Here is a 24,249-nt window from a genome sequence, read left to right as displayed (position 1 = left end):
ATGGCGCAAAGCCTTCTAGAATGTTCAGCAACTTGGCTTTCTTTTCTCAGCACTGTTCTCCTATGAGCCGCTACTCTCCTCTCCTTGTCTCTCTCAAACTTAACCACCAAAAATAAAATCAAATCAACAAAATAAGAATAACTTTATGAATACCCAGATATTAAAATTACACCAAACAAAAAAGTAGCTCAGAATTTTAGATAGAAATAAAAAATTGAACTTCTCAGTGAACCATTAGTAGCAAAGGTCTCGATTGGTACCAGCGGCGAGTTACAACAGTTGAGAATTGAATGAAGTTGCAGCGGCAAGGAAGACGGCCATGACAACAGCAGCAACCCCCTTTCTGCAACGACGGCAACAGAAGCTTCGCTGGCAGTGAGTGTGGTTCGACGGTGGTGACGCGGATGACTCCCTTCCTTTCCCGCCGTTCTTCCTCCTCTCCTCTACTCAGATCGGCGTCGACGGCGGTGAGGGAAACTGCGGGACGTTGCGTGTGATGGCGGCAACAGCAACTTGAACGTTGGCTTAATTATATAGGGACCCAACTAAAAAAAATAGTGTAGGGACTCAAATAAAAGGGAAAAAAAGTGTAGGGACCCAATTAAAAAAATAAATTGGTGCAAGGACTCGATTAAACGAAAAAAAAGTATAGGGTCCTAATTAAAAATTAACTATAGGGAATAACATAGTAATTAAACCTATAAATTATTTAAATTAAACAATATAATTCTTCCATTACTAAATTTTAATCTCTATCATGCAAAATATTGAATTATAATAAAATTACATAAGAATCTTGTTTAATATAAAAATCAGCCGAACAGATGCTTTGTGACAAAAATTTTTATATTTTGTGACAAACAAAAAACTTGTTACAAACAATATTGAATTTTGTGACAAATTATTTTTTTTTTACAAAATAATTAAAGTTTTTGAAACAAATGGATATTTTGATACAAAATATTTTAAACTTTTGCAACAAAATACCGATTCGTTACAAAAGCCAATATAATTTGTAACAAAAAAAATTAAGTCATTACAAAATAACAAAATATTTTGTAACAAATTATATTGTTGTCACAAAACATTATTATTATGTAACAATTACTAATTTTTGTTACAAATGTTCCATTTTCTTGTAGTGTTGTATTGGAGTTGGGTGTGTTATCCTTGGTTGTGAAAGACAGTGACAAACAAATCAGATGGTCAGATTTAGGAAACCAAAAATCGGACCTTCCTATTTAGATTTTCTAAATTTCTAAAATTCTTTTTCACAAAATCTACCCTCATATTTGGATTTTTTTGAATTTTTCAAAATTCTTTGAGAAAACCTACTCTCAGATTTAGGTTTTCTGCAACTTTATTTTTCTTTTCAAAAAACCTATCCACCGATTTGTTTCCCCTTTAAAATAAAAAACTAACCCTACATAAATCGGAGGTTCAATTTGATTTTCCCATAAATTTGAATTTACTTTGTCAAAAATTGGACATTCGGTTTGTTCGTACCAGCCAAATTTGAGCCTCCGATTTGCAATTAGAAATTAAAAAAAATCCATATTAATAACGAACACCACTAATCCATAATTGAGCATAACACATGCTCATTCTCTTTTACTATAAAATTGAGCCTTTAAAATTACCTAACCTTAAGCCTTTTAAACTTCTCAGTTTTTACCCACTTGCTAAAATTGATGTAATTGAAGAAATTAAAAATACCTCCACCCATATTTTATTTCCATGAGCTATCCATTTAAGAGTACATATCTGATAGATATTTTACAACAATCATATCTTTATTACAAGTTGGCTTACAAATAATAACTACCTTATTTTTCTTTAACAGATCATGGAATGAGTTATTTATCAAGGCCCAATCTACAGAACTACAATATTGAGAGACAAAATGAATCATATGCAGAAGAGCATCAAGGTAAAATTGTGTTGTTTAAGCAGTTCTCAATTCCATATCATGTTTAAATTGAATTAAATTAAAAAGTGAGGAACATTTTTCAACTTTGTTTCGATTCACACATACAAATAGTTGACTTGCTACCTTCTGCCTTACTAACAAAATCATAATATTACATTACAGGAGAACCAGACCAGCAGCACGATATTCATAATGACTCAGAACCAATGCCACACGGTTAACAGCAAAAAGAATTATTCCCGCTTTTTTCAAAATAGCCCTATACAATTTCAAACTCACTATATTTTTCATATCACAGGTTATCTAGACCTTGGAGATTCGAATTTCAAATGCCGACATTGTGGAGCTGAGTTTTGGTATCAAGAACAAATTAACAAAAGCTATAATGCAAGGAATCCAACTTTCACTTTGTGTTATCGTCAGGGCCAAGTTGAATTACCTAAATTACAGGAAGCGCCTCAAATATTGAATGATCTAATTTTTTGTTGTGATGCAAAGGCTACTCACTTTCAAAAAACACGCGCACATACAATAGTATGTTTGCTTTACCTTCTTTGGGTGGAAAAATAGATAGATGGTCCTCCTACATTTATATTACATGGTCAAAATTATCATTTAACGGGAAGCTTATTACCAAAAGAGGGAAGTCAGCAAAATTTGCACAACTTTATATCTATGATACACAAAATGAGATCAAAAATCGCAGTTCCATTCTTAGGTATTAATTTAGTATTACTTCAATCTTGCCTCTATTTATTAAGCTTTATTTCATAGTGAGCATAATTTATACACAACAAAACCAACCAATGGAATTTGGAGATCATATCTAATGTTATTAAAATGTTAGATCAACATAACATTCTTGCAAAAAGTTTTCGCATGGTACGAGACGTAATTAGAACTAATCAACAAACTAATGTTCATTTACGGCTTATTGGAAAAAAGGGCAAAGATGGAAGGCGATATAATCTACCATCTGTTGATGAGGTTGCAGGTTTAGTTGTTGGAGATTTTGATTCAAATACAAAAGAAAGAGATATTATTATCAAAACAAAATCTGGCCAACTTCAACGAATTTCAGAATTCAACCCATCATATTTAGGATTACAATATCCTTTACTATTTCCTTATGGTGAAGACGGGTGGAGAGAAAACATCCTTTTAAACAAATTGCCAAAAAATTCTACACAGGAAATCTCCTACGTTACCATGAGGGATTTTTTTGCATTTAGAATCCAGCATAGACCAAGTCATGAAGGTATTTTGTTGTATTCTCGACGACTTTTTCAACAGCTTTTAGTTGATGCATTCTCAATGGTTGAAGCGGCTAGACTTAAATATGTATACTCAAAGCAAAGACAATTCAGAGCTGAAATCTATAAAGGTCTGAAAGATGCAATTCTGAACGGTGAAACTGAGGCATCGTCACTAGGCAAGCGCATTATTTTACCTGCAACATTCACAGGGGGACCACGATATATGATTCAGAATTACCAAGATGCAATGGCAATTTGTAGGTCAATTAGTTATCTAGATTTATTTACAATAGTAACCTGCAACCCCCAGTGGGAAAAATTGAAGCACTATTATAAGGAAAAGAATTTAAAACCTGAAGATAGACCAGACATGGTTTGTAGATTATTCAGGGCAAAGTTGGACATACTCACCAAAGCTATCCAAAAGAATAGAATTTTTTGTACATGAAGGGCAGGTAATACTCCAAACTCGCGCTTTTCATGGGAAAATGTTAACTATTTCAATCCATTATAATACAATCATACTTAATGCATATCTATTATTGCAGTTATATATGCTATTGAGTTTCAGAAGCGTGGATTACCGCATGCACATATACTACTATTTCTTGCGCAAGAGCAAAAATTCCCTGGTCCTGATGCATAGACAACATTATCTCAATAGAAATTTCATATCAGAATCTGGATCTAGAATACTATCAGACAATTAAGGCTTTTATGATGCATGGACCCCGTGGAATTGCAAACAAAAATTCACCTTGCATGGAGATGGTGTTTGCACCCGACATTTTCCTAAAAAAATTGTACAATTTACCACGATCGATCAAAATGGATATCCACTTTATAGACGTCAAAATGACGGTTATACCATTGAGGTTTCAGGTATTCTTTTGGATAATCGTTATGTTGTGCCACATAATAAGTTCTTATTAATGAAGTATGGTGCTCATATCAATGTTGAATGGTGCAATCAATAAAGATTGATAAAGTATCTTTTTAAGTATGTTAACAAAGGGAAGTGATCGAGTCACGGCTTCTTTTTATTCAACTTCAACGCTTCCCAATTCTAATTCAATCATAGATGAAGTGAAAATGTATTATGATTGTCGGTATATCTCTCTATGTGAATCTGCTTGGAGAATATTTGCATTTGGTATTCACTGTAGAAGACCTTCAGTTGAACGGTTAAGCTTTCACTTGCCCGATGAACAACTAGTTATCTTTGAAGATCAAGACAATTTGCAAAGAACTGTTGATAAAGAAACAATTAAAGAATCCATGTTCATAGCTTGGTTTCAAGCAAACACAGAGTATGAGGCAGCTAGACAATTAACTTATAACAATTTTCCGACTGAAATTTTTTGGAAACGCAGCCTTAGAATATGGGAGCCTAGAAAAACAAACACTGTTATTGGTAGATTATTCTTTGTCCCTCCATCTGCAGGTGAATTATACTATTTAAGAATGTTACTCAACATTGTTAAAGGGTCAAGAAGCTATGAAGAACTTTGGTCTTTCAATGATGTTGTTTATCCTACATTCAGAGACGCATCTTACACGCGTGGGTTACTTGATGATGATCAAGAATACATTAATTCTATTGAAGAAGCAAGTCATTGGAGTTCTGGATTTATCTGAGAAAGTTGTTTGCAAATCTTTTGTGGTCAAATTCAATGACTCGGCCTGAAGTAGTTTGGCAAAAATGTTGGACTTTACTTTTAGATGGGATACTACATAATCATATAGCTATGTTCAATTTACCATGTTTGAACTTATTCTTTAATATATTTTGCTGCAACTTTCTTCATCAAATGTCCACATGATATCATTTATTATGTTGATATTAATATCAAAATTGTTGAAACTTTTTAGCAAATATAAATGTCACAATGTACAATCAAATGTCTTAAGGTGTTTTTAGGGTGAATTTTCTAATACTCATTTTCAATTTTAATTGCAGATTTGGTTTTATCAAATGATGAATTATCAGAGCTTACTCTAATAGAGATTGAACAAATACTTAACAACAATGGCAAAATACTTCGAGAATATGCAACAATGCGATTTCCCAACATGGATAACATCCACAGCATGAGACATGGCTCTTTGCAAAACAAATTAATATTGGATGAACTCCGTTATGATCGAGTTATGTTGGCTAAGCAACACAAGCAATTTTTATCACAAATGACAACAGAACAAAAATATGTATATGACCCAAATCCTTCAAGCTGTCAATTCAGATATGGGTATGGAGCTACAGGAAAGACTTTCATTTGGAATACTATCTCAACTACTCTTAGATCAAAGGGTCAAAAAGTCCTAACAGTTGCTTCAAATGGAATAGCTTCACTCTTGCTATCTGGAGGAAGAACAGCTCATTCCAGGTTTGCAATCCCCCTAACTCCTGATGAATATTCCACCTATAATATAAAACAATGAAGCCCACTAGCTTAGTCAATTTTGGCAACCAGACTTATTATTTGGGATAAAGCACCAATGATGAATAAATTTTTCTTTGAAGCACTAGATCAAACTATGAGAGACTTGCTTCAGCACATAAATCATTCAAGTTTACAGTTGCCATTTGGGGGGAAAACAGTCGTCTTTGGTGGTGATTTTAGGCAAATCCTCCCAGTGATAACAAAGGTATCTAGACAAGATATTGTTAATGCATTGATTAATTCCTCTTATCTATGGCATGAATGCAAGTTATTAAGTTTAACTCAGAATATAAGATTAAGGTCTTCAATAGAAGATGAAAGCGTAAGAGAACAAAAAGAATTTGCACAGTGGATCCTTGATTTAGGAGATGGAAAGCTTGCTCATTCAGAAGATGGATACAATGTGGTCCCTATACCACCTGAACTCTTAATTACAAATTTTAATGACCCAATTCCTACAATTGTTGAAGCTACATATAGTGACTACCTAAAGGATCCCACAAAGTTCAGGAATTTGCATGGCCGTACTATTTTGGCTCCAACAGTCAACATTGTTGAACAGGTTAATGATTATATGCTAGCTTTAAATAAAAATGAAAAAAAAAGTTTATCTCAACTCCGATTCACCTTCCTTTAAAGAAAGTGCAGCAGACAATCTGGCATCAATGCACACTCCAGAATTTTTGGCAACTATTAAATCTCCCGGACTTTGAAATCATGAGCTTTGCTTTAGGCAAGGCTGTCCTGTCATGCTTATTAGAAATATTGATCATTCAGTAGGCCTTTATAATGGTACTAGATTAGTTATCACAAGGCTTGGCAACAAAGTTATCGAAGCAGAAGTCTTATTATGATCTAATATTGGTGAAAAGGTTTTCATACCTAGGATGACATTAACTCCTTCGGATACAAAACTGCCATTTAAGTTTCAACGAAGGCAATTCCCTTTGATGCTCTCATATGCCATGACTATAAATAAAAGTCAAGGACAATCATTGGATTATGTTGGGTTACTCCTTAAACAGCCAGTATTCACACATGGCCAACTATATGTTACAATATCAAGAATTACTAATAAATATGGACTGAAGATTGTTATTTCTCATGACAATTCAAATAATTACACTAAAACCAACAATGTCGTTTATCATGAAGTTTTTAGAAATATTTGATTTTGCCGCTGTATTGTGTCACACACAATAAGTAAGGATTATATTCTCAATTTCTTTGAATTATTTCTTAACTATTTCTTCCTTATTTATGTCTCAATATTTTCTTTCTAAAATTTTACCAAGTTTTACCCTTATCATTCTATCTATATGTTGTACACATTATTAATTTACAAACTCACTTGGTATTTATGTTGTTTATTGCAGCACAGCTATCAAATTTAGAATGGAAAATTTGCACTTTTGCTTCAACAAACAAATTTTCTTTTCTTGCCATGTATTTATACTAATTTACCATGTTTAATTAATGCATGATCCAGAATTATTATTTACATCATTTTCATCATATTTCTAAGCTTCATAAATGTAGATGACAAACATATCATTATCCAATTTCTATATTTTCTTCTCATATATCTGTTATTAATTGCTCAAACTTAATCACCCACTCGCGCATATGCGCGGGCCTCTTGCTAGTTATATATAAAAACTATAATCATCCCTCACAACACCAAAATTTACCTTATTTTTATTTTTATTGTTTTTTTTATAAGTCTTTTGACTAAATCTTATAGTGGTCCATCAGATTTACGACTTACACTAATTTGATTCTCTAAATTCTAACGACAAGATAGTAGTCTTCTAAATTGAGCTCTGGCCACCTTATTGGTCCATGAACCTTTTTTCGGTGCTAACTCAACAAACACAGTAATGATGTGGCTTTTCCTTATCACCTTGGACTGGAGTGAAATGACTACATTTTAGTTTGAAGGTCAAAATGATATGTAACAATTGTTACGACATGTAAAAATCGTTTTAGATGCCAATAAGAGTCATAAAGACAAAATTTTGTCCTTTATTGGGGACTAAACATAAACATCAAAGTTTCACATCAGTCCAGCGTGGCAAGAGAGTGCCATATCATTATTGTGCTTGTTGATTCAGTGCAAAAAAAGAGTTTATGGACCACTATAGTGTCCGAAACTTAATCTAGGGGACCAAATAAAACACAGACATAAAGACACAAAATGACATAGACACGATAAAACATAAAATTTGAGAACTTGTTTGATACTCATAAACATAATACTACTTCCAATTTACCATTCTAACAAAATGACAATGTTATCCCTATCACAAACTATTAACATCACCTCTTACCATTATTTCAGTTCAAATTACCACCATTAAAACCACTATAACCACCTCTCTACCACCATTTCAATACAAATTATAACTATTAATAATGATAAATAGAGAATAAATTAAAAATTTAGATCAATCTAATTTAATATATAAACACAATTTTCAATCAAAATCTAAATAAAAAAATATATGAATTAAAAAATTAAAATAGAGAACTAGATGGTTCTGGCAACGATGAAGAGAGGCGGAAGAATTGTAAAAAAAGACGGAGGCAAAACTGAAAGAGGCGGAGAGACGAAAGTAGATCTATGAGGCTGATTGAGAGAGGGAGAAGGAGGCACGACAGAGGCGATGGCGGTAAATTTGACAAAGATAGATACAAAGCAAAGTCGGCGATGAATCTAAGCAGAGGGAGGCTCGAAAATAAGGAAGCAGAGAAGAGTTTAGGCAATGGAGATAATGAAGATGAGGAGGAGAAGGATGAGGAAGAGGAGGAGGAGGCAGTGGAGATAAGGAAGATGAGGAGAGGCAACAAAAAAGGACAAAGAAATGGAGGCGATAGAGAAGGACAAAGAAGATGATGAGGCGGCAGTTGGAGTGGGAGGCATGGAGGAAGAAAGAGGGCATTGAAAAAGAAGGTAGGAAAGAAGAGAAAAAGAAGTGAATTAGGGTTAAATGAAGAAGGGTATAAATGGAAATAGAAAAAGATAGTAACGACAAAGGTGGAAATTAAAAACTATGTCTGTGTCTCAAATGTGTGTCACAGGTTAAAGGTGGAACACTAAAAACATGTATTTTATGTTCATGTGTGTGTCGCCGTATCTATGATAATTTTATGTCTCATTAAACAAACAATATACATATGTCACTGTGTCTATGTCTCTGATGAATATGGACACCAACCAAACAGGCCGTTAGAATCTAGAGGACCAAATTTGCGAAAATTGTGAATCTGAGAAACCACTATAGAATACTGGAGAGTGAAAACATTTTTCTGAAAGTCTCAACATCTATGAACCCTTAACTCTCTTAATCATATTGTTTTCTCACTCGTTTATTATTGCCTTTGTTAAATTTCCTGTTTTTATACTAAGTGTTCTTGAAATCTTAAGTTTTTCGTCTAACTAGAATAATCAATTGACTATTGCTTTGCTTCATCTGTTAAATTGTCGTAGAAATTATAATCCACTCCCGTGGTATTATTTAAGACGATTCGGTACACTTGCCAATAGTTTATAGTTTGTAAAATCCACATCATGTTTCAACAATTCTTTAATTTCATAAAGATTTTAGTCCATATGAGTTGCTGCAAGTTAATTTAATATTTTTTTAATCAACAAATCTACACTGTAACTCCATGATAATTTTCAATTATTGTGCACGTACTTGGAGACAGTGATGGTCATATTACATCTCTTTTATCATCAATTAGAGTTTAGATTGTAATTAAAATCTATTGTATCAGGTAAATTTTTTTCCCAAGAATATGACTCTCTAGATTTCATAACTTGTAGTATACTATATGCTTCCATGTAGTAATTAGGAAGTGTCATTTATGTTCTGGTCTTCCTCTCTCTTTTAATTTACCTAGCCACCTGATAGGATTAATATTGGGCTAGTCCAATTAGAGAATTATACTATAAATAGAAGTACTACGTAATAATGTAGGATATGCATGATGTAGTGAAAACTCTACTTTCTCTCTTTGGCCCTAATTCTAGGGACTTCTCTTCTATTCTCTCTGATTATCTCTAATTCTCTCTAATTCTTTGATATAAATTCGTATCAAATGGTGCTTTCATTGAACAAATCTCCTATGTTTGATGGCATTGGAGATGGTTCCCAGTGGTTTATTCTCATTGAACAATTTTGGAATTCCCAAGGTACTCCTGAAGAGCAAAGATTATTGGAAACTTCCAAATACCTCACGGGCAAGGCTCTAACATTGTTTCGGTTATGGAATAAATTCAATCCTACTACAACTAGATCAGTTTTTGATATGGCATTTTTGCATCAGTTTGTGCCAAATTCTCGTCCTATACTGCCATCAGAAATTTCTTGGAAGGAAGTTTTAGATCTAGATATAGCTTTGGAAGAAATTAGAATATACTTAGATAAGTATCAACCTCAGCCAGAGGAAGAATGTGATTCCTCAACAGCCAATCCAAATCCAATAATTCAAACCAATTCAACGTCAAACAAATTTCAGAATTCAACATGAATATAGAACACACAGAAGAAGAAGCAACAGATTTTAATTTTGAATTTCAACTTCAACAACAAGAGGATTCAACAGAAAGTGCAGATCAAGCGAAAATTCAAATCTCATACCCAAATATTCAATCAAAATTTCAAGCTCCAGTTACAGAAATTTCAGATCAAGCAACAAAGCTGCAATCATCGATGTCAATTAGTAATTACAATGACGCAACAACACATTATCAGCAACAATTAAAAAGTTCATATCAAATTTCAAATAACACAGATCTAGAAAAGAGGAACAAAGAGATCTTCATGGAAGGCGGCGACAGTGTGCAGAGTGGCGAAGATTAGAGCAGAGGCAGCGATACCGGGGATGAAGCCGTCGCGATGGAGAAGGTGGCGTTCACGGATCACGACCCGGCAGCAGTGAGGGTGACGCGACCACCACCAAAACCACCGCATCTGAACTCACACGTGGCGGTCTTGGGTGGCGCCGACAACACTTCAATGCTGAACAGAGGAGGCGGCATCGAGGAAGAAGCACCAGCCGGTCTGACCCTAGGTAGCGGCATCGAGGTCGGCGCGTCCACGATGGGCTAGCGGAAACTCGTGACGGTGGAGGGGAGAACAGCGTCAGTGAAGACGGAGGGCAAAACAACAGCGGTGACCGGTGGAGCTTGGGGGCGAGTGGCGGCTTTGGGAAGAGGCAGGGAGAACTCGAACAGCGAACAGCGGAGGGACGAGAGCCGGACGGCAACGGCGGTGCGTCCATGCGAGCTCGCAACGGCCGGCGGTGCGAGGGTTGGAGCTACAGCGGTGGTTTTCCATGGAACTGCGAGTGTGGATTCAGAACAAGGTCGATTAAAGAAGCAGAGCACGAAAAAAGGGGAGAAAAGATGCAATTTTGAGATAGGTTACAAATGACGCTATGCATTGGAGACCCTTGGGGTATGTAGTGGGCCAATGGCAAACCCAATTCCACCAGTCTGAAGCCAGCACAACTTTTTTGTTAACGGATCAAAACTCAAATCATAATTTTTGCTGAAGGTATATTAAGGTTCATTATGGGTTATTTGATTGTTTTGGTTCAGATGCAGGAAGCTTGTTATCTTTCAATTGGTAGATATTATTTTAAACAATGTGATCTTGGTGGCCAATTTTTATTTTAATTTTTAAGTAATAGTATAAAAAATATATATTTTTTAATTAATTTTGTTTAGTACTTATAATTCACATTTACGATTTTAATTAGGCTTTATATTTTTTTCCAACCTTGAGAACAAGGTTGTTTTGAAGGGTAGGATAATGATAGGATTAATATTGAGATAGACAAATTAGAGAATTATACTATAAATAGGAGTATTATGTAATAATGTAGGATATACATGATGTAATAAAAATTTTACTTTCTCTCTTTGATTTTAATTTTAGGAATTTCTCTTCTATTCTCTCTGATTATCTCTAATTTCGTCTAATTCTTGATATAAATTCGTATCACCACCATGGTCCATGTAATCCCATTTTTTATTTTCCATTTTATAAAAGAAATGCAAAATTTCTTTTCATTATTTTTTTCTTTGCACTAACATGGTAATTATAATTTTTTACCACCATCAATAGTTGCTAACAAGTTATAATTTTATTTATACATTGAGTTTATGAATTATGTTCCATTATTATGTATTTGTTATCGCTTGCCTTTTTTCTGCATCGGGTGTAGAGAAGCAGTAATCTTTAGCCCTTTTTTCACCGAAATCTTATATGATGTTGCAACGATTTTTTATACAAGTGGTACTAGAAAAGGTGCGTGTACGTAAGTATTGGACAAACATCAAACAATTGTTACAGTTTTTGCTTTTCTTTTTAAATATTCATCCAATATAAATTTATCTAATTCTTAACAAAATATCTTCTCAGATTATTAAAGTCATTTTTTTCTTTTTAGAAAAGTTTATTATTTAATTAAGAAAAATGTATTCCGAAAATGAAAATCCGAGTAAAGTAATGAGAGTTATTTTAATGATTGCGAACGTAATTAATATTTATTATTAATTGAAAAATAGTAGCTAGATATTTGTATTATATATTTTAAATTATGAAAAAAATAAATATGAAATATGTGTAAACAATTCTTATTAAATATACCACATGCTATTATGAAATTGTTCTATAATTATTCTCGTTATTTTAATAAACTATGCCATTTTTAGTTTGGTTTTATTTTTTTTTAAGAGTAAACTACCATTTCTATCCACGAAAGTTGAAAACGCTGACATATCTACCCATAGAAGATGAAAATTACCATTTGTATCCATAAAAAATAGTTTTTGCAAGCAAAATTATCCAAACCCTAAAAAATTAAATAAAATTCCTAAACTACCCTTCTCTCCACCACTATCATCTCCTCCCTCCTTTCTCTCTCTCTCTCTCTCTCTCTCTCTCATTTCTCTCAGCCACCCAATTCCAAAATCAACCACATACCACCGTATCACCCTCCTCATCACTGTTCACCCCCTTCTCCGCCAGCAACGTCGCAGGCTTACGCCGAGACCAGGAACACCGCGCCAACTTCTCCTCGCTACCATCACCATCGGCCTCGAACCAGAGACTACTGCATCAGAGACCCTCCTCTTCACGCTACCTTATCGCTGCCATAGCCAACCCTCTTCACCTCTTTTCGCGTCGTAGAACCACCACCGTCGTTTTCTGATCCCTGCCATTGTTATATCTACCTCTCCCCTGATTTCCTTTTGCTTTGTTCTTCATTACAGGTTCATGAACCAACCCATTTTTTGCAGGCTCCAATGGTGTCTCCCCGCAGGTGGAGCATCAGGCCTTCACCCCCGAAGAGGACGACACCATAATCAGAGCTCACGCTCGGTTCGCGGATGAGATATTTTCCGACGAGTCGCGGTAGCGGAGAGTGATTAATAGCGCGATTGCGCCGCTGAGGGATTCGGAGTAGAGGAAGGAAGGAAGAGAAGGATCAAAGCGTAGAGTAGAATTCATCGAAGAAGGCGATGCAGTCGTCGATGGCGGGGTTGATGTCAGGGATGTGGGCGATGAGGCCGTCGCAGAAGCCGTGGCCCTAATGGTTAATGGCGCAGGTGGCGAATCCGACCTCGGCGAAGTAGATGGTGGTGAGCTGGAGGAACCAGCTGGATTCGCTGGTAAATCCGTGAACTAGGACGAGGATTCCAGTGACGGTTGCGGGGGGGTAGCAGGAGCCACCATTGAGTGAAGAGCTTGAGGGGTGGTGGTGGGTGAAGGGGGTGGTGGTAGGATTTGAGATTAGAAAGAGAAAGAGGGGTGGTGACAGGGTGAAGAGGGTTAGGGTTAGAAAGGTGATTGGGTGAAGGAGGTGGTGTGGTGGTGAAGATAAGGGTAATTTAGGAATTTTAGGTAATTTTTTAGTGTTTGGATAATTTTGTTGTTCGAAACCCATATTTCATGGGTACAAATGGTAATTTCCTTTTTCTATGCGTAGATATGTCAGCGTTTTCAACTTTTGTGAGTACAAATGGTAATTTATTCTTTTTTTAATTATTAACGACTGATTACTATTTTTGGCATTGTTATCATCATGACTTGAAAAAGTTAAAAATAAAATTTATTTAAATTAAACATTAACAAAATTTGATATATTAGAGACAAAAAAATATAATTTATATTATTTTATATATATCATATTCTTTTTTTATCTACTAATTATTATACAAGTATTCTAATAAAAAATGTTTAGTTCTTAAACTCATACTTTAGCCGATTTTCTTAAAAAAATTTCAGATTCAGTTTTTGTCTCCACCATTTGTGTTTTCTTTTTTTTTGTTAACGGTCTACGGGTCTAGCCCACAGACGAGCCCAAACCGCAGGAACCGGAGTCCCCAACCCTAAGACCAGACTCGGTGAAGAAGAACGCCTCCATCTCCATTATGCGACCGAGATTCCTCGCAAGTTTCAATCCAACTGCTGCCTTCCGCTGTCTGCTTCCTCACCGTCGCCGATCTTCCTGTCGTCGCCTGCATCGGTGCCTTCTTCTGGATCTTCACCGGCGATGCTTCTGTAACGCCTAAATCACCCACTCGATCTCGACTTGCTGGGAGCACCAAGACAGAAGCTCGACGCCTTCTCCTTCGAGGTTCATCAACGATTTTGGAGTCCGATTGTTGCTCTCTGTTTTGTCAACGGCGCTAAACATCTCCACTCCAACGCCGACGAACACCTCCTTTGCTGCCACATGTCCAATTCAGATATGTTTCCCACCCTTAACTATTTAGATTTGTTTCTCACCGTTAGCAACCCTGTGCGTGCGTGCTTGTGATATGTTTCCCACCCTAAACCCACACCGATAATCATGTGTGGACGGAACTATTCTAAACTAGATCCAATAGGAATCTTCTTAATGTTGTTCTCCGAGTGCAGAACTAGCCTCGTCCTCAAAAGGTGGCATCGCTGGGTCTTCCTAGATACTCTAGTAGGTAAGTCTGAGTATGTCTGATCGTAACCTGCTCCTTAATTAGCATACTCCTCAAGCTTGGGCTCAAGCTTGGCCTTAGGCTTAGGTGCAGATGGAACAACAACAACAAGGGCCAGTGTAGCAAGAACCTTAGGGACAACAGGTGGATTAGCTCCATGAATCTCAAATCCCTCAAACGGACCTGCAAGATCAAGGACTGATGAATCGAAAGATATAGTAAGATGGTGGACAAACAAAATGTAAGTATGAATTTTGGTCGAAGCTGCCAAAATTGCACTCGACACCTAGAGGTCTAGATGGCAGTCATGCCCCTCTAAATAGTGGGTGAACTTGATCATCATCCCCATCTGTGAATCGTAGGAGGTAGGGAGAAGAGATAGAAATACATACTGTTTGAGACAGAGTCTCAGAAGGGGGAATGAGTTGGAAGCACAAATAGCGCGCGCACACACACATATCACCAGACATAACCTTTTTGTTATCACAACCACCATCCCGGAGTCATATCTCGTATACATAAATTCGCAGAACTACTACAGAGCACCATCGTCCAGCTTTCAAATCAAAACCAGAATAGTTTACTCACGGAACTAGTGCATAGCACTATTGTGCACTTTCATACCCAGTCTAGGTTCGCAGAACTTTCACACCTGCAGGTCATATTTGCATAATCATTCCTTTTAAAATAAACTAGGACTTATATCTTTAGCAACGTGTTCAAACAATTCATGTTTGGGAAACTCTATTTTGCTCAGGGATAGGTCTATGGTTATGTCATAATCATTTCTCAAATATCTCAATATCAAATATGCAAATTCTCAAAGTGACTTGCACACTTCTTTTCAACAACACCATACACTTCCAATATCCTCAATTAAGCCTTTAAATTGCCAAGCCAACAAAATCCATCCCAATCTATAGCCTTTATTAAACAAACAGCCCAAAGCACATCTTATCTCATTTATCAAGGTTCAAGGTCAAAATTTGCATAACGGGGTTTTATTAACTCTAATCCAGTGGCCCTAATCAATCTTGGACTCTAAGAGTAACACTCGTTTGACATCATAAGGATTAACAATTTCATATTCAATAGAATAATTCTTAAATATAGCTGGGTACTCATTCAAAAACCATTGTCTTTTAAATTTAGTTTAACTTCAAAGTACAACTATTTAAAACACAACTCTGCTTCTCAAAATTCACCAAAAATAACAAAATGCTCCTTCATTTCCAATAATATTTTATATATGATAGGGTTCTAACAATAACATCTTTCAGGTTAGATTTGGTCCCAACTCATTTGGTATATATAAAAATTTATGAAGAATTTATAAGGTGCTGCAGTTACAGGGTTTTAAAATCAGAAGACTAGAAAAATGCAGCCACTTCATAAATTCTTATAAATTCGCTCATTGATCATCTAACTTCACAATTTTACAACGAATATTAGAGACACTAACTTCACCCTCCTTTTAGTCTCAATGCATTTGGGTCATTGTGCAATTAAAATAAAAATTAACAAGTAGATTTTAAAATCACCGAATTTCTTTCACTAACCCAAATGACCTGAAACTTCACAAGAGATAATTGTGCTCCCCATCTTGTAACAACCTAACTTCTAGTATGTCATGATCACACTAGAGGCTAAGTGTTACTAACTTACTTTCCTTAAATTTAACTAATATTTTATTATAGGAGCCTAATTCGTTGTACGGAATTATTTTGCAAGGTAATTTTAATTTTTTCTTTTGAAAATGCGTTCGGTTTGATGAACAGAGACCTTTATAGATAAAATCACAGATAATAATAGATAAAGCAGTACCAAAAATTTCACGTATTTATATCGCTTGTTAATTAAAATCAGTAGTTATGATATCTCCAGGAGTAGCTAGTTATTAACTATTTACATATATACACATATGACATTTCCTAATCCCTCTAGATTACAAAAACGAGGGAATAACACTCTAGTTCTTCAAAATCTTGAGCCAAGATGACGTTATCAAAATACAAAATATCATCCATCACTTCTCTGCACGATCATACGTTATTACTGGGTCGTCGGTGCTCCATCTAAAGGGGAGAACAGGGATAAGAACTTGGAGATTCTTTGTAAGGTTGGGGTTGTTAGTTAATTTCTTTGATTCTTTGAGGTTTAACAAACAAATATTAGAATACAGAAAGACATTATACAGACAAAGAATTTAAAACAACATCACGCAGAGAAAGAATTTAAGAGGCACACGCATACACATGGAATATACATATAGCAAAAAAGTATGCACAAATAAGTATGATGCATGTCTGTCCTATACAGGTCATGAGCTCACGTGTCAGTTCACACTCTGCAACCCGATATTACCCAGGCACAAGACCCGGATATGGCTTTCCTGTTACATCAGTTGCATACAAGTTGTATGGCCAAAGCCACATCAGTTGACTTGAAGTCGTATAGTCGAAGCCACATTAATTGACTTTTAACCCATTTTTTACAGATATGCGTTCCCCTGGAAAGCAATTCTCAGTCCGTGCGTGTCCTACTATATAGTCGATGCCAAAGCTCAATCAACATTCACTTTTCAGTTTTCCTTTTTTATAAATCTTTTTTAGTTCCTTTCTCTATTCTTTCTATTTCTTTTCCTTAACGATTCTTTTCAATTATCAGTTTTCAATCGCTGTAAATCCTCTTAGTTCCTTTTTTATTTTATTCCTTTCTCTCAAATACATTCTTCGATATCCATTTTTTGTCCTTTATTCTCATGTCATTATTCCTTCTCTATTTTCTTTTATAATCTTAATTAGTCTTAGTCTTGGTGCTGGGCGCCCAATACCTAAATTTGGAGTAGAGTTGGGCACAACCTTATGGAGCCAGACTTTAGCCCTTTATTCTTTCTCCCATTGCATGAAGGCGCTGTGCTTCTATTCTTTGATGCTAGGCACCACTCCTTGGAGCCGGACTCCGGGTTTAGGCGCAGCTTGGCATTCTAGCCATTGGGCTTTTCTTTGGGCCTGCACCTTCAGCTTATTTTTGTGTTGAATTTTATCCTGATTTGCTTGATTTAAGTCTGAAAATATAATTATTCTAATATAACTCCAAATATATAATTATTTATCAAAACATCACTAAAAACATAAAGATTTGATTTAAAAACTAAGAAAACAAATGAAAAAGAAGCTCAAAAAGTTGTTAAGATGACGTGTCAACACCAAACTTAAAACTTTGCTTGTCCTCAAGCAAAAAGAAAGATAAGTCTTGAATATAAGCAGATTTCGAATAACTTAATAAGTCTTGAATATTTTGGAATTAAAAATCTTTTCAAAAACTAAGTTCCAAATTCTATTATAAGAATCCTTTTAGACTTGTTTTGTCCCTTAAGCACCTTGCTTAACACTTTAACCGAGAGAGACTTTTGAAGTTTCTTGACTATAAGTATTTTGTCTTAAGGTAGCTCTTAGCATATTTTCAACCGATAATTTCGGGCCAGTTGGCCCAAGTTATCAGGTGATATAACACCCTTCGGATCTAATCACCCAAGTCTCTCCTTGACATAATCACACCACAAGCACATAACTAATGTGGGCTCTCAATTGATAATCTTGAGCCAATTAGCCTAAGTTATCGGGTGATGAAGTACTCCTCGGATTTAATTGTCCATGTCCCTCCTTGAAACATAAACATTACAGGCACATAAATGGGCTCTAGTCATTAGTGCGAGAGCCTTATTACTTTTGAATATTCATGATTTTTTCTTATGTTTTTCTTTCTTTGTTTGTTTTCTCTCTATCTTCTTCGTTTTGTTTTAAGGATTTTTAAAGTCTAGAATATCATAATGTCTCCAGAATCTTTGTTTTCTTGGAGATTTTTTTTTTTCTTTTCTTCAAGATCATTCAAATACTTTTAAATTCATGGAATATAATCATGCTCACTGACCACCACATTTTGATAGAGCTTTCTTTCTTATTTATTCAATCAAGGGTCACTCTTGTTACTATAGTGTCCGAGGACAGTTACAAAGTAGTAAGAAAAGAAAAGAAGAACAAGAAAACAAAAAAATAGAAATATAATGCAAGGATAGAAAAGAAGAAAGAAAATAAAAACAAAAAGAAACAAAGACAAAACAAGTAAAGACAAAACAAAAGATAAAATAAAAATGAAAAAAAGATAAAAAAAAACCACCACACAAAATTAATTTATCGAAAGTCATCATTCATCATCATCTTTATTCTCGGTCTCAACCATTCCTTTTGGGATTTTTCTATTATTCAAAACTCTTTGTTTTTTTTCTAACTTACTAACACCAAACATAGAAATTTGCCAAAATTTTAAATATAAATATTTTAAGTGATATGAGAATGCATGTGCAAGCAGAAGGTGTATATTGAAGGATGATGAGAAAATATTGGAAAAAAAGGACCATTAATCAGTGGTGATTATGCAAAGAAAAGAAAATAAAGAAGATCATGCATGCAAAATTTTGAAAAATCAATTTTTGTTAAGTTAAAAAAAAATTAAGAACAGAAACAAGAAGTAAAATCTTTTTAGAGAGAAGATCCATGCTTTCCCAAGTAGGCTTGGCGCTGGGCACCAAGCTTTGGAGCTGGGCATTGCCCATCAAGAAAACAAGAGGCGCCAGGCATGAAGAGTAGGCGTTAGGCTTCTCTCCAAATTTTGTTCCCCTAGGAGCTTTCCCTTGCCTTGGGCGCTGGGCTCTAGGACATGGAGCTGGGCACCACCTTCTTTCACCCTGCGAAGGAGCCTAGCTCCCTCTTTGGGCGTTGGGCTTCACACTTATCTCTACTTTTTTTAAGACATTGAAAAATTTTGAAAAACAACGTGGACCAATATGATGAAAGTAAAAAGAAAAAAAATGCAAGAGAATCAATAAAGAAGAAGAAGGAGAATGCATTATGGAATACTTAAAAAAAAAAAAAAGAAGAAAAATACTAACGGTTGGGTTGCCTCCCAACAAGTGCTCTTTTAACGTCACTAGCTTGATGTTGAGTCCTCTAGATTGAGAGTTGGATTGTTTCATGGCATGTCCCTCTAATGCCTTCCTTCATTAAATATGCATCTTCCGGCTCTTCTTCCTTGTCCGTTACGAACTCCATAAGTTGGAGAGGGTTTTTAAGAGATCCTTTGCCCACAATCTCTTGGACTAGAAAGTCACTGATGTCAACCTTCGTACAACTCTCGGACACACTAGGGTATTGCATGGCCTTGAAAATATTAAAAACCACTTGTTCATCATGTACCTTTAGTGTTAGCTCACCCTTTTGAACGTCTATGAGTACTTGTCCGGTGGTTAAGAATGGTCTTCCTAGATGATGGAGGTGTCCTCCTCTTCCTCCATGTTAAGGATCATAAAATCAGCCAGAAAAATGAACTTTCTAACCTTGACCAATGCATTCTCTACTATCCCAAGTGAGAACTTCATTGATTGGTCGGCTAGTTGTAGTGAGATTCTTGTGGGCTTCACTTCTTCAATATGTAACCTCTTCAACATGGATAAGGGAATCAAATTGATGCTAGCTCCTAAATCAAAAGAGCTTTACCAATGGTGATATTCCCAATAGTGTAGGGGATTTGGAAACTACCGGAGTCTTTTAACTTTTGTGATAATTTTCTTTGAATAATGGCACTATACTCCTTGGTGAGGATGACCTTTTCTTCCTCCTTGAAATTTCTCTTCTTGGATGATAGCTCCTTCATGAATTTGGCATAGAGTGGCATTTGTTCTAAGACTTCAGCGAATGGGATGTTGATTTGTAGCTTCTTAAAAATCTTTAAGAACTTGGAAAAGTTCTTTTCTTGATTTTGCTTCCCAAGTTTTGAGGATATAGAATCTTTAATTCATGGCTTTTCACCTTTTTCTTCTTGGCCTCTGTTGGTGTATCAGCTTTTTCTTCCTCTAGGTTCTTATCCTTTATCTCTTTTGGAGGTTCTTCAATTTTTTTCTCATTCTCATTGGGAAGATCTTTGTTGATTTCTTTGCCCCTCCTTAGGGAGATAGCCTTACATTCCTCCCTAGGATTTTGGATTGTGTCACTAGAAAAGGAATTTGGAGGCTTCTCTGTCAATTGTTTAACAATTTATCCCACTTGCACTTCTAAATTTCTGATTGAAGCTTCTTGATTCTTGAAGTTGGCTCTTGTTTTTTGTATGAAGCTTTGTGTTTATTGTATGAAGGAGTTGGTGGTTTGGAAAAGTTTTTCAATAGCAAGCTCAAAAGATGAAGCCTTTTGATGGTTAGCTTGCTGTTGAAAAGGGCCATTATAATTCCTTGGTTCATGATTTTTCCAACTAAAATTGGGATGATTCGTTCAGCCGTGATTGTAAATTTTGAGAATGGATCATTCTCTGACTTTGTGGAATGTCCCATTAAGTTTACTTCCTCCACAGATGGTTAGTCCTCCTTGCTCAATTCACACTCTTCACTTGGGTGTGTTCCCCCACCCAAATCACATAGGGCTTGCATTTCAATGGCTGAAACTTGCCTATGTTCAAATTATTGTGTGAGTGAAAAAATTTGTTGAGTCAAGAGTTTATTTTGAGCAAGGATTGCATCCGTTGTATCCAATTCCATTACACCCTTTTTAGTGGACATTTCGGATGAATAAATGAAGTTATTAGCCGTCACTATTTTTATAAATTCCAATACCTCCTCAGGGGTCTTTCTATGTAAAGATTCTTCAGCTGATGAATTAATCATCGTTCTTGAGGTTTGAGAGACTCCATCATAAAAAGTTTGGATTTGAAGTCATTTGGAAAAGGCATGATGTGGACATTTTCAGAGCATCTCTTTGTACCTTTTTCAAACTTCATTGAGTAATTCGCCCTCCTTTTGGAAAAAGAAATTAATTTCATATCTTAACCGGGCTAACTTTTGGGGAGGGAAATACTTGGTTAGGAATTTGCTAACTAGGTCCTCCCAAGAAGTAATGTTGCCCAAGGGTTGAGTTTAGAGCCATTGTGTGGCCCTATCTCTTAAAGAGAAAGGGAATAGCCTAAGCTAGATGGCTTCAGGGCTAACTCCATTGCTCTTTATTATGTCACATAGCTGCAAAAAATTTGCTGTGTTTCTTTGGATCTTCTTGCGGGCTACCACCGAATTGGTCCCTTTGTACCAATTGTATTAATGATGGCTTTAGTTTAAAGTTGTTAGCTTGAATCGTATGCTTCACTATGCTACTTCCGCAATAGTGTAGTCGCCAAGAATCCTTCTATTATTATTTTTCTCTGCCATCTTTTCTACGTCTTCTCTCCTAGCCCTTAATCTCTTCCTTATTTGCGCAAGCATTTTTTCAATTTCCAGATTGAAAAGAATGCGATTTTTCTCCCCTTGCATGCATAAAAATAACAAGAAATCAAATGTACCGTACGGAATAAACAAAATAAAGAAGGAGAAAAAGAAAAGAAAAGAAACAAAAATACTAATGACACGTCATCTTAAGCGATATTTAACGTTCTTTTTCATTAATTTTCTTAGGTTTTAATTAAATTTCTTTTTTTTTAAAAAAAATTTAATAAATAATCAAATATTTGGAGTTAGGATAGTGTTTTTATATTTTCAAGAGTTTTTGGCTAAAAAACTAGCAACAATTAAAGCTTTCTACAAAAAAAAAAGACACAAGTATAGTATAGGCGTAACCTAAGGAACAGAAGTGCGCCCTAAGGAAAAGAGGAAATGGAGCAAAAAACATGTATGCATGCCTGGCAGATAGGCATGCACGCCTGGCGGACCCCCTTTGTAACAACCCGAATTTTTATGCCAACACGATGTTTTACAAAATATGTTATTTTCAGCAAACAGTTTTATTTCGATGAGTCAATTTTGAGTTTCGAAGTAAAATAAATGATAATATAATTTTATTATTATGTTATTAATTTATTTCACATACTATAATAATAATAGAGCCTAGATAATAATAATATTATTATTATCAAGTCCGATATTTGCCGATATACGTAATTATCAGTATTTTCTGGTGAGTTTAAAGTTGTTAATGCTTCACCAAATATCTTTCATCCTTAAGTTACTAACGTCATTTATATTAGTAACTCATAAACCCTATACATATATTATTATTATATGTGTTTTAATATATCCAGTTTTCATAATTATTCGCTTAAGATATTTATAACTTGAATCGCAGACTCAAAAGCTCTAAAACTTGATACCTAGCCAATAATCATCATCTAATGTTATCATTTCCTTAGTTCCATTCATTTTGGACGAATGCATTAAGGAAACAAAAGAAAAGAAATGAAAACGTGGCTTATATATATATATATAACCGTGACACCTAGCCATGCTTTAACATCGTAAATCATCATTTATCACCATCAGCCTTTAATCATCATCATTCTTACCGAACTTGGAAATAAAAGAAGGAAAGAAGGCTAACAGTGAGAAGAACGTGTTTTTCATGGAAATCAAACTTCTGGCTTCGATTTTTTATGATTCGTAACTCCAATAAAAAATCTAATCCAACTAAAATGTTCGTATCTTCCTTCTCTACACGTTGACTTTACTTTTGTTCGGGAGAAGCTGACGGTAAAGTTTTCCCTAAGTTTGATCGTTCGCCCGGTTGGTGTATGGTGCACGGAATTGTGATCACACTTTTCACAACTCCGGTACAACTAACCAGCGAGTGCACTGGGTCGTCCAAGTAATACCTTACGCGAGTAAGGGTCGATCCCACGGAGATTGTCAGCTTGAAGCAAGCTATGGTCATCCTGTAAATCTTAGTCAAGCGGACTCGATTGGTTATGATTTTTGATAATTGAAAGATAAATAAAATGTAAATTAAAATAATCATACTTATGTAATTCATTGGTGGGAATTTTAGATAAGCGTTTGGAGATACTTTGTTGCTTCTGAACCTCTGCTTTCCTATTGTCTTCATCCAATCATGCGTGCTCCCTTCCATGGCAAGCTGTATGATCCTCTCAGTGAAAATGGTCCAAGTACGATTTCTGCATGGCTAATCAACTGTCGAATTTCTCGTCTCGGATGAAAAATACCAGGTACAGCTACTGCACGGCTAATCATCTGTCGGTTCTCACTTGTGTCGGAATAGGATCTCTCTATCCTTTTGCACACTGTCACTGCGCCCAACATTCGTGAGTTTGAAGCTCGTCAAAGTCATCCCGTCCCAGATCCTACTCGGAATAGCACAGACAAGGTTTAGACTTTCCGGATCTCAGGAATGCTGCCAATTGGTTCTAGCCTATACCACGAAGGTTCTAATCTCACGGACTCGGTCCGTGAATCAGAGACCCAAGAGACTATACTCCGGCTGTCGCCCAATGACTACGTTGAACATCATGTAGACCGCTTGTGGTTGTCAGGCACGCGGATCTTGGCTAAGCGAGTAACAAAAGTAGTGGGTGATTGTCACGGGTCATCCCTTCATTCTGAGTTAACTGAATTAAGTACGATAGTATATCTTGGAGAAGAAGTAAGCATGAATTGAAAGAGAAACAATAGTACTTGCATTAATTCATGAAGAACAGTAGAGCTCCGCACCTTAATCTATGAGGTGTAGAAACTCCATCGTAGAAAATACATAAGAGAAAAAGGTCAAGGCATAGCCGAATGACCAGCCTCCCAAATGTAACATA

The 24,249-nt window shown here is 35.6% G+C and overlaps 1 long non-coding RNA gene across 1 annotated transcript; it reads left to right on the top strand.

Annotated features, from left to right (window-relative positions):
- Nucleotides 1-22,551, top strand: LOC110263361. Its single transcript, XR_002348873.1, has 4 exons — nt 1-226; nt 4,826-4,828; nt 7,156-7,165; nt 22,538-22,551. It is a non-coding gene; the product is annotated as an uncharacterized LOC110263361 (long non-coding RNA).

Source organism: Arachis ipaensis, chromosome B06 (assembly GCF_000816755.2).
Source record: "Arachis ipaensis cultivar K30076 chromosome B06, Araip1.1, whole genome shotgun sequence".
NCBI classification, from domain to species: Eukaryota; Viridiplantae; Streptophyta; class Magnoliopsida; order Fabales; family Fabaceae; genus Arachis; species Arachis ipaensis.
This window is presented reverse-complemented; position numbering and strand designations above follow the sequence as displayed.